Source organism: Dasypus novemcinctus, chromosome 16 (assembly GCF_030445035.2).
Source record: "Dasypus novemcinctus isolate mDasNov1 chromosome 16, mDasNov1.1.hap2, whole genome shotgun sequence".
Taxonomy (NCBI): domain Eukaryota; kingdom Metazoa; phylum Chordata; class Mammalia; order Cingulata; family Dasypodidae; genus Dasypus; species Dasypus novemcinctus.
Window position 1 is genome coordinate 60,618,307 of NC_080688.1, and position 11,084 is coordinate 60,629,390.

At 37.4% G+C, this 11,084-nt stretch overlaps 1 pseudogene; it reads left to right on the plus strand.

The window, feature by feature from the left end:
• Nucleotides 1–9,417: 9,417 nt before the first annotated feature.
• On the plus strand, nucleotides 9,418–9,922 carry LOC105745177 (ADP-ribosylation factor-like protein 5A pseudogene; annotated as a pseudogene).
• Nucleotides 9,923–11,084: the final 1,162 nt, after the last annotated feature.

The window sequence follows — 11,084 nt, forward strand, 5'->3', positions numbered from 1 at the left end:
CGGATAGCTGGTCTGGGTTCTAGAATCCTAGGAACTGTCACTCCCAGGTTGTAGTATCAGGCAGCGCTGTAGCTACAGCCATTCAGGGTTTCACTCCTCAGAACATCCTTAGGAGGCAAATCAGGTGGGTTGGAGACTGGCTGGTGTAAACATGAGGATGGCAACCCTCCAAAGGCCAACCTGGAGAGGAGAGAAAGGAAACTTCGACTCAACTCCTTCCAAAGTGTGCAGCTTGGAAGCTTGCGCCTCCTGCATCAGCTGTCTTAAAGGTGTATGAGAGGGTCTCTGGATGCTGAAGAGTAACCTTATTTGCCAACTTGGGCAATTTGTTATAGGAAAGAACAGGAAATAATTTTGCAGTGCTTTGACATCATATTTTTATTATTAGTCTAACTATATTATCTTTGTGAAAAATTTAGAAAATATAAAATATTTTAAATTTTCACATGTAAAACCAACCTCCTAATCCTACAAGTGCACCTATGCACATCTCCCCATAACAATGTCCATTTATACTAGTAAATATCTATACTATAATAGCTATATATTGTAGATCTATATTACTGACTTAGGGCTTCACTTTTTCAATGGTCATTCCATATTAATTTACTTTCCAAATACCATATTTATGCATAGTATTTCACCACATGAGTATAGCATGATTTATTGAGCCACCCATTTTTAATAATTAGATCTCCTCTAATTTCTTAAAATCACAAAATACAGAGATAAATACATTTGAACTAAATCATTACTATCATTTCTGCCTATTTGCTTTGCATAATTTTCTTGTAGAAAAATTTGAGTCAAATAGTATGAGTACTTAAGGAAATTGATACTTTTTTTTCATATTTCTTTTTCTGGAAGAGACTAGCTCTTTCAAGCCTCCTAAGCCTAAAGATAGATTAGATAGATAGATAGATAGATAGATAGATAGATAGATAGATAGATAGATAGATAGATATAATAGAGATAAGATAGAATTTTTTTATTTAATGGGGGAAAATCTTAAGCTAAATTTAGAAGTAGTTGAAGATTCATCCACATGGAACAACAGTATATATGGCAAAAGGTCATAAATTTCTATATAGACTCAAAGTCCTATTAGAATTGAGGTGGGTAGGAAATCAGTAAAACTGGGAAGCGTCAAAGAAGGCTTCAAGAAACAGCTAGTTTAAACTGAACCTTAAAGCATAATTAGGATTTATTTAGATACACAAGAAAACCCTATGCATATCTGGGGAGGGGGATAAGCATGGATAAAGATAAGCCAAAATGAGCAAGAAAAAGTTGATGGGTGGTTTGTTCCAATAAACTTTTATTTCTATACATTTTCATTCATGCTATATTTCCTTGGTACCTATTAGGTACCTGGCAGAGTGATAGAAGCTAACACCTCAAGGATGAATACAACACAGCCTCAGTCCCTAAAGGAAATAGCCTCCAAAATATCCTCCCTGCCTCCTGGCTTATTGCATTTCAGTCCATCACTGTAGCTGACACCAAAGTATCCTCCAAACTGTAAAACTGTTTATCTTACACCCTGATTTAAATCCCCAGGTCATTTTACTGTTGGGAAACTTCAGTGGCTTAGCAATGCTTTGGGATAAAATCCAAACACCTTAATGGGGTTTTCATGGCTTTCCTCCATCTGGAGTCTGCCTGCCTCCCCTCCTGACTTCTTGCCACTCTCCCTCCTTCCAGAAATAAGCTTCTTCAGTTCCTTGAACTGGTCAAACACCAACTCCACACAATGTCTAGACTCCTGGAATTCCCACATGTTGTTTCCCTTTCTGAAATGCCTCCCACCAAACCATCCCCACCACCTTTCACCTAACTCCTGTTCATCTTTCAGCTGTCAGCCTTGGGAAGGGTCCTGAGTCTAGATTAACTTTTCCTGCTACATATACCCAAAGCACCTTCTACTTCCCCAGGCACAACTCTCATTAATTTTTTTTTTTTTTTCAAATAGCAACCCCCCCCCCAAGCATATAGACTAAAGGCCAGAACTGTGTCAAAAGAAAGTTTCACTTTTAAGTTTCTAACATCACATCTTGCAAACAGTAGTTGCTCAATAAATATTTGCTGGAATATTTTCAAGTGAATCTAGTTTCAGAGGGCTGGGTGGTGCTATCAGTTCAAAGGCAGAAGGTTTAGAACATTGAATCATTGAGTCAACGAGGACCAGCAAAAATCTATGCAGGGTCAGGAAACAGAAGAGTGCTGTATCCATATAATAATAATCTACTCAGTATGAATAGTTCAGTTATCTTAAAATAAATAAATTCCTACTGAATTTTCATAAACTTGGATTCAGAAGACCAGATCCTACCTGGGAGGCTTTGGAAGCAAACAGAGGTAGATCTATAGCCCTTCTCCACCACTATCAAGTTGTGTGAGCATGAGTAAATTACTTACCTCTCTGAGCCTGAGTTTCCTCTTCTGTAAATAAAGATGCCAAAATCTTTCTCTTAGGGCCATCATAAAGGGTCAATGAGATCAAGTGTGTAGAACATGGAATACAGAACCTACCAAACAGTCACATTCACTAAATTTTCATTTCTTCCTCTTACCCCCTGAAGCTACTTAGGCAAATCATTTCTTCTTAGACTTTTGTGTTCTCTGCTGTAAAACTAGTGAATTGGGGGCAAAGCAGTGTTGCCCAAACTAGTCAAACCCAAGTGTCATCAGGAAAGCTTTGTCTGAGAACCTCCAAGAGTGGACCTGGGAGCCAGTTGTTTTGTAAATCTCCCCAGGTGATCCTATGGCAGCTTGCCCAGCTCAGAACTACAGTCCAGTGTCTTGGAAACACTAGTCTCTTCCAGCTCTAACTGGCAATGGTTTCATTTTTCTCTTTAATTCTCACATGGAAAATGTTTATTCAATAAATCAGAATATGACTCACCTGGCTGGCATTTTTTGTTCCACCAGGCCCAAACTATGCCATAATTAACAGCAAAGGTCAGCTCTACACATCTGCCTGTGCATGTGTGTTTTTGTACTGGGGAAAGGGGAGAAAAAAGAATGAAAATAATGTCCTTCCTGGCTCAAATACTTCTGCTGATAGTCTGAGCTATACCTCCCACCAATGGAACTGCAGCAGCATCAAGCAGTGATCTGCCTCAGGAAGGCCTCTTTAAAATTGGGGCAAATGATTGTTAGAAGCCCTTTGGCCCTCTGCTGTTACTATATCAACATCGATCACATCAGCAGATTGACCAACAGTCATTACCCTATTATATCACCTCCAGAGGATGTGGTCATTGTGAACTCTCAGAACTGAGAAGGGTTAGTGTATTAGTCAGGGTTCTCTAGAGAAACAGAACTAACAAGAGATATCTGTAAATATTATGAGATATTCTGAAATTCTCTCACACAACAGTAGGGATGCACAAGTCCAAATTCTGTAGGGTGGGCAACAAATCAGGGGCTCTGACGAAGGTCTTCATTGAGTTCCCCAGAGGATGCTGGCTGTCCAAAGTAGACATGGGAATTCTCTCTCTGAATGTTGAAATCACTTCTTTTATGGCCTTCAGCTGATTGGATGAGACATCATTCATTGCTGATGGCAGTCTCCTCAGTCGATTGTAAATGTAACCAGTCATATATGGAATAAACTTGCTGATGATTAAAGTCCATGAAATGCCCTTGTATTACAATTAGCCCAGTGCCTGCTCAACCATACAATTTGATATCATTACCTGGCCAAGTTGACACATTAGCCTAATCATCACAGTTAGTAAAGATAAAATCAAGTATAATCCAGAGGTTAGTTGTTGGCTTAACAGAGAGCATGAATAGAATGAAAAGACACCCCATGCTGGAAATCTGGAGTCGGAAACTCACCTGATATCACAATAGGAAACACAAACTTTGAATAGTACACCAAGAGTCTATGGAAAAACCCAAGCTATGGGATTCAGAATTTCAGGCAAATACTTTCAGTAATTCAGTAAACATTTCTTGAACTCCTTCTCTAAACTAAATGTTGCATTATAAGTGGGGGGAAACAATCTACAACTAAGACATGGTTCATCCCTTTAAAAAACTTGTAGTCTAGCGATATAGATATATGAAAGAATAGTGCTTAGGGACCACTATGTGCTAGATATATAATGCAGGATACCTCATTTAATTATCCTAACAATCCTGCAAGGTGGATATCCTTATTCCCACTTTTCAGATGATGAAACTGAGGTTCAGATAGTTTCAACAGCTTACCCAAAATTCAGAGCTTATATTAGGAAAGTTTGAGTACCTCTATTAATAATAGATCTAATGCTCCGAAGCATCTTACAGTATTTTGAAAATATTTCTAAACCCTTCTTTCTAATGAATAACCATAGTTCAACTTTATCAAAGGAATACTGTTATTAAGAATCCTCAAGCCTGATAAGCTTCTTGCTGAAAGACAAGATAAATCCTGGTCATTGGAGTTTGAAGGTTAAGTGTTCTGATTCTTGAAATGCCACTGTCATTTGGGTGTTAAACCTAGAATTTGTCCTTGCCAGCCACACAGATCTGTTCTCTCTTCACTAAGCCAGAATAAGCAAAGAATTTTCCCCTTATTTACACTTACATGTTGGGTAAAACAGCTCCAACTCTGAAAAATTATATCAAATGCTAGCTGGGCATTGGTGGGCAAAGAGCTATGCCAAGAGGGCCAGAGCACTGCAGGCAAAATTCACCCAGTGGCTCCAAGAACAAATTCCACATTGTTTTCTTTCTTCCTTTACCAACCAAAACACATCCCAAAACTAACAGTCTATCTAGGCTAATAATTGGACAACCAAGTATTCTCTACTCCTCCCAAATCCCTTTAAAAAAGACGCATTGCTGGAGTTGGAAAAAAGTAGAAATAATCTTTGTGTCTGATTGAAAACAGGTTTCCTGATTCTCTTGGGCTTCCACGTATAACAGCTTATTCCACAAAAACAATCTCTCTTCCCTCTACTTGGCCTAGAAAATTTCTAACTTTATTGGTGCATTTTAACAAACAGACTGTCCCCGTTGCATGTGACCTGTCATTACTGAACTTTGAATATACAAATCCCTACCACCCCTTTCCCCAAATTAGCAGAATATACCTCTCTGTTTTGACTCACATTAGACGGTTGCTACTGAACTTGAAAAGGTTGCATCTCACTTCCTGGCATCGTTGGACAGGTTGCAAATCATAACCATACTAATTAGCACATGGATTTCTGAATTTAAAGTATGCCAAGCAAAGTAGCATATAAAGGGGTTAGGGAGAGGAAAGGGTCACTCTGGGGAGAAAATGGGCAAAAGGAATTTGTGTGACCTTATTTTATTCTCCAAAGCAGATCCCTCCTGGAAGATTACCTACAGGAGAAAGTATTAGGCTTTCTTATTTGTTACACAGGAATAACGATTCCTGTTCTTTCTTAGAAGATCTTCTTTTCTCTTCTGATGTATAATGGGAATACAACAGGTTAGGGGAAGTACTGAACCAAATTATTTCTGGCCTTGCCTTTAACTGCAGTAAATCAACTGCAATTCCATCCGTTATATAAATGAATTAGATTAAAAAAATAGGTCTTTGTAAAATTTGTGAGACAAGCTTTGCTCTCACTGCAACAAATACAAATACAAATAAATATATGTATACTTTAAGTATACATATATTTACTTTAAGTATATATATATTTGTATTTGTATTTAAGTACGCTTTATTTTTAAAGTTTGCACACATGCTATTACTCCAATGTAATAAATAATAATAATAATAATAATAGAACCTTAACATTTAGAAACAGCTTTGAGATATGGTCTCATCAATGTCCCAGGCAGGCCTGAGATGGAGGTAGAGCACATATTGCTATTTTGCAAAGGCTCATATGAGGGATAAGAGGTTAATGAGGAGATAGATATATATATATATATATATATATATATATATATGTAATTATTTCAGTCTCCAAACAAATAAAGGAGGTTTTGTTAGAGAAAAAATTTCCCTATCAGAACTCATCCCCAAAACAGTTCTTACAAACTGAAACTTACTTCCTTGGATGTCACATACTTCCTGGTTCCCTGAAGTGTCAGGCAAATCCATAGCCATTCTCTTAGCAGTATATCTGAGACATATCAGAAGAAGCAGACTGTATCTCTCTCTCTCTTTTTTTTTTAACTTTGTCTCTGCCTTCTCTGTCCTCCCCACTTCCCCCCTTTCTGCAACTCTTCGAATAGCCCCATCCTAAATGAATCTTCAGGTCAGTCTGATATTAAAAAAGAAATGTTTATCTTGGAGTGTAGAGATAATTGACAATTAGAAAAGAGGACGCTTTTAGCTCTTGGTCAGGGCACAGCACTCCTGGACAAAGTGCTCTTTTCTTTGAAGCAGGGTGGAGTGCTGAGTGACTTGGGCAGGAACTTGTGCTTGTTTATACTGAAGACAACCAGAGTCAAGGACTGGCACTTTCTGGGCCAGATTTTCCTACCAGCTGATCCCAGATACTACCAATAACTCACCAAGCACAAGATCAAATGAATATGGCTCCTCATGGTAAGAATTTCTAACTTCTACTCCCTGCTAGGTTGGTTCATGGGAACTGCCTTACAGAGTGGATCCACCCACCAGAAAAATATGGTATGGAAAGAGCTGGTTTTCCACATGACTCCAATATGAGAAATTAGGTAATTTATGGTAATTTATCTCCAAAAATATAATTATTTTAATATCTCAAATGTGGTTTACCACTTAACAAGTCCATTTTTATTTTCTACATTTTCTTGCTGTACTCTTTTCCCTTCTATTCTCATAACCCATAACCATTACTCACTCCAATAAGGGTAACTATTCTACTGTGTTTGAGTTTCCTTTTTTGTTTTTACGTGTTCTTAAAAACAGGGATATTGGATATTTTTTTAAAAACCTATATTTTTTAATTTATATAAAATTTACATAAGTTATTACACTATACAAATTATGTTTCTTCCTCCCTCCCCTACATATTTAAGACAGATTCACATCATTTTGCATGCATCTAATCTCTTGTATCTAACTGCATTCCACAGTGTACATCCACCCTATTTTACCTCTTCAATGTATTGCCCTCTAAGCCCAAGAATGACTGTGTCAATATTTCAAAAGCAAATTGAGGAAGGGAGATCTGCACAATTATACATTAAGACATACTGCAGAGCCCTAATAATAAAAAATAAAAATAGTGCATTTGGGGGGCCAAGGACAGACAGATACACCAATAGAGAGCAAAAGACAAATTCCTGCATGTATAGATACTTACTATACCATAAAGAGGGTATCATAAAGATGGGAAAAGGGCAGATTATTTAACAAGTGGTGTTGGGAAACCTGGTTCTCTGTATGTAGAAGTAACTACATAAATCTCTAAAACCACATTCAGAGATGAACCTTAGATGATTTAAAGACCTACATGTAAAAGGTAAAACTATAAAATTATTATGAGGAAATATGAGTGAATAGTTTTGCAACATAGGGACAAGAAAACATGTTTAAAAGAAAATGTCACAAATGCAAATATAAGATGAAAAATGTGGTGATTTATAAATAATTAAGAATTTCTGTTCAATGAAAACCACCAGTGACAAAGAAATTTTTGCCATTTACCTTTTGACTAGTGAGTAGGCAATTATTACTTAATGCTTCCTTTCTCTAGAGCTGGTCCAAATTTCAAAGATTACTAATTCATCCTTTCTGTTCAAAATTGATGAACAAATCAAACTTCATTCTATCCAAGCTCTGTATAATTTTATAGTATTGACTGGAAAAACATGATCTTTTTAATCTAGCCCAAACTAGTGCTCCCAAAAGAAAAAAGAAAGTCTTGGAGAGCCTCCTTAAGTATCACGCAAGAATGTACAGGTGATATTTTACTTGTTACAATGCAGCAGAACCTACAAGTTAGATTTCTCCCCCTCTGCCCCAGGCCAGATACCAAGCATGCATGGAATTCCTTAGATGGTTCCTGAGAAAGCTAAATTTGCATAGCTAGCAGAGTTGGGGATTATTGGGAAAGAGAAGTGGTACCTGGATTCAAGACCAGTTTTGTCCTCACTTTGAAAACAAGGACCCAGAAAAATGACTATTTGCCGTTTAAGGTAGGAGTTCTCTCCAGGTTTCCTTAACAGCACTGATAAAATGGGACCTCATTCAATCATCTGCATTGAAAGTTAGAAGGACCCACTAGGGATTAACAAATCCAGACATCCTCCATTGCAGGTAAGGAAACTGTGGGCAAGGGGAGTACTTAAATTACTTGCCCAACATCACAAAATAGTTCCCTGAGCTAGTCCTATGACTCAGATATTTTACTCTTGGTCCTGTTAACATGATTATTTAACTGTATTGAATGAGGTGCCCCGAGGTGCCACAGTGATTTCACAGGGTCACTGCAGGATATTCTAAGGAAAACAGCAATACTTGGCATCTTGGATACACCACACACAAATTATTAGCTTGAGATCGTTCACAGCTTCAAAATTAGATTGTGTTATATTCGGTTTGATGTTGTCATATATTTGTGAAGCTTAGATTTCACTGGTTGTTGTGATTAAAAAAAAAAAACAAAAAACAAATACTGCACAGAAATCAGTGTGAAACAAGAAATGAGGGTGATTTTAAGGTTTGAGCATTGGTACAATGCCCAGCAAGTGCAAACATCTGATTAGCAAGTTATTTGTTTATTTAAGAATGTAATTAAAATATTATTTTGCTTCCAACTTATATATTTTATTTTTTCAAATGGCTACCAAGCTATTGGAAAATAAATACTTATTATGTTGTTTGGTCCTATCTACATAATAAACAGAGAATATTTAGCTATTTCTTTTGGCCTAGGGACACTGTGAAATATTACTGAGACACTAAGGGTGCCAAGAACCAAAAAAGTTTGGGAACCTCTACCCTATATATAATGCCTATAAATTCCCAGTGACCCAGTGCTTTGGAACACCTGTTTTTATGTGGTGTTGCCCTATTTGCAGATTGTTATATTGTTAATAAAGCTCTCTTCTTTCTATTTGCAGTAGCAAGTCTTTTGACTGTACCACACCTCAACTTCAACAAAGCAGTTTAACCTGTTGATACCTTGAGCTTTCCCAAAATCTTTCATTTAGAGAAAGGGTAAAGGAGATGGAGGCAGGTGGATTGAACCCACTAGCAGGGTAGACAGAGACTAGATTGGAATCAGGAGGTCAAGAAATTTCTGTTATCAAAACTGCCAGGACATGGGGTAGGACCATAGCCCATGGGCTGAGCTTGGTAAGTGCTCTGGAGGCAGTGGCAGGGTCCCCAGTTGTAAGGAGGGGAAGTAGTACAGGCAGAGGCTTTGGTCCTTCTCCTTCCTCCACCCAGCCCAAACCAGAGGAGGTCAGGCAGCCCAGGTAGCTGGAAGGGGAGCCTACAGATGGATCATGGGAATTCTCTTCACTGGGATATGGAGACTGTTAATCCCCAGAAGCACAAAGTTATCATTGCTGGGTTGGGTAATGCTGGGGAAACTACCATTCTTTTCTAGTTTTCTTTGAAACTATACACACATCCCCTATAATATGAAACAATGTAGAAGAGATGGTCATTAATAATATACATTTCCTAATGTGGGATATTGGAAGCCAAGGATCTCATCGTTTTTCCCAGGACACTTACTTTACTAACACTGAGTTTGTAATAGTTGTGGATAGGACAGTCAAAGGATTTCTGTAATTAGAGAAGAACTGTATAAAATGTTAGTGCATGAGGACCTAAGAAAAGCTGGATTGCTGATTTTTGCTAATGAACAAAATGTTAAAGAATGTATAGGGAGGCAGAAAGTTCCCAGTTTTTGAAACCCATTTCTATTAAAGATCACCAGAAGCATATCCAGGCTGTGCTCTTACAGGAGAAGGATGGTGCCAAGGATTTGAATGGATGATTTAAGATGAGATGATTTCTACTGACCTCTTCACACAGTCTCTTTAGAAACCAAGGGCTGGATTTTTAACTGAAAGCTGCATAAATTAATGGTTCAGATATATTTATAATAATCTGACTTTAACTTTTCAATAAGAAAAATTAAAACCTCCTCTTTGAAAACAAAGATGAAGTCTCACCTTCCAATGTGCTCTCTCATGCATTGCTTCCAAAGTAAGGTCTTAAAGCTATGATTGACATTTTTCTCATAAGGAATCCTCTCAGGATATTGTGTAGCCTTTGGTAAGCACAGGCATACATCGTAGATATTGCAGGCTCTATTCCAGACCACCGCAATAAAGCGAGTCAAATTAGTTTTTTCGTTTCCCAGTTCAGTTCATATAAAAGTTATGCTTACACCGTAGTCTATTAAGTGTGCAATAATAGCATTATGTATAAAAAATAATGTATATATCTCAGTTTTAAAATATTTTATTGCTAAAAAATGCTAACCATTATCTGGGCCTTCAGCAAGTCATGATCTTTTTGCTGGTGGAGTGTCTTACCTCAATGTTGATGGCTGCTGACTGATTAAGGTGGTGGTTGCTAAAGGGTGGGATAACTGTGGCAATTTCTTAAAATAAGACAACAGTGAAGTTTGCCATATTGATTGACTCTTCCTTTTACAAAAGATTTTTCTGTAGCATGCAAAGCTGTCTGATAACATTTATCCACAATACTACTTTCAAAATTGTGGTCAATACTCTTAAGCCCTGCTCATGTTTCAAAATGCTTTAGGAGAATTAGTTCAAGGAAATTAGGTATGAAACTATGGTTTGACTACTGCTTTATCACTTAAGTTTACATAATATTCTAAAGCCTTTGTTGTCATTTCAACAAAGTTTATGGCATCTTTGCCAGGGGTAGATCCCTTGCCAAAAAGCACTATTTTTGTTCATTCATAAGAAGCAACTCCTCTTCCCTTAAAGTTTTATTATTAGATGGCAGCAATTCAGTCACATCTTCAGGCTTCACTTCTAATTCCAGTTTTATTGTTATTTCCACACATCAGCAGTTATTTCCTCCACTGAAGTCTTATATCCTTCAAAGTCATCCATGAGGATTGGAATCAACTTCTTCCAAACTCGTATTAATGTTGATATTTTGACCTCCTCCCATGAATCACAAA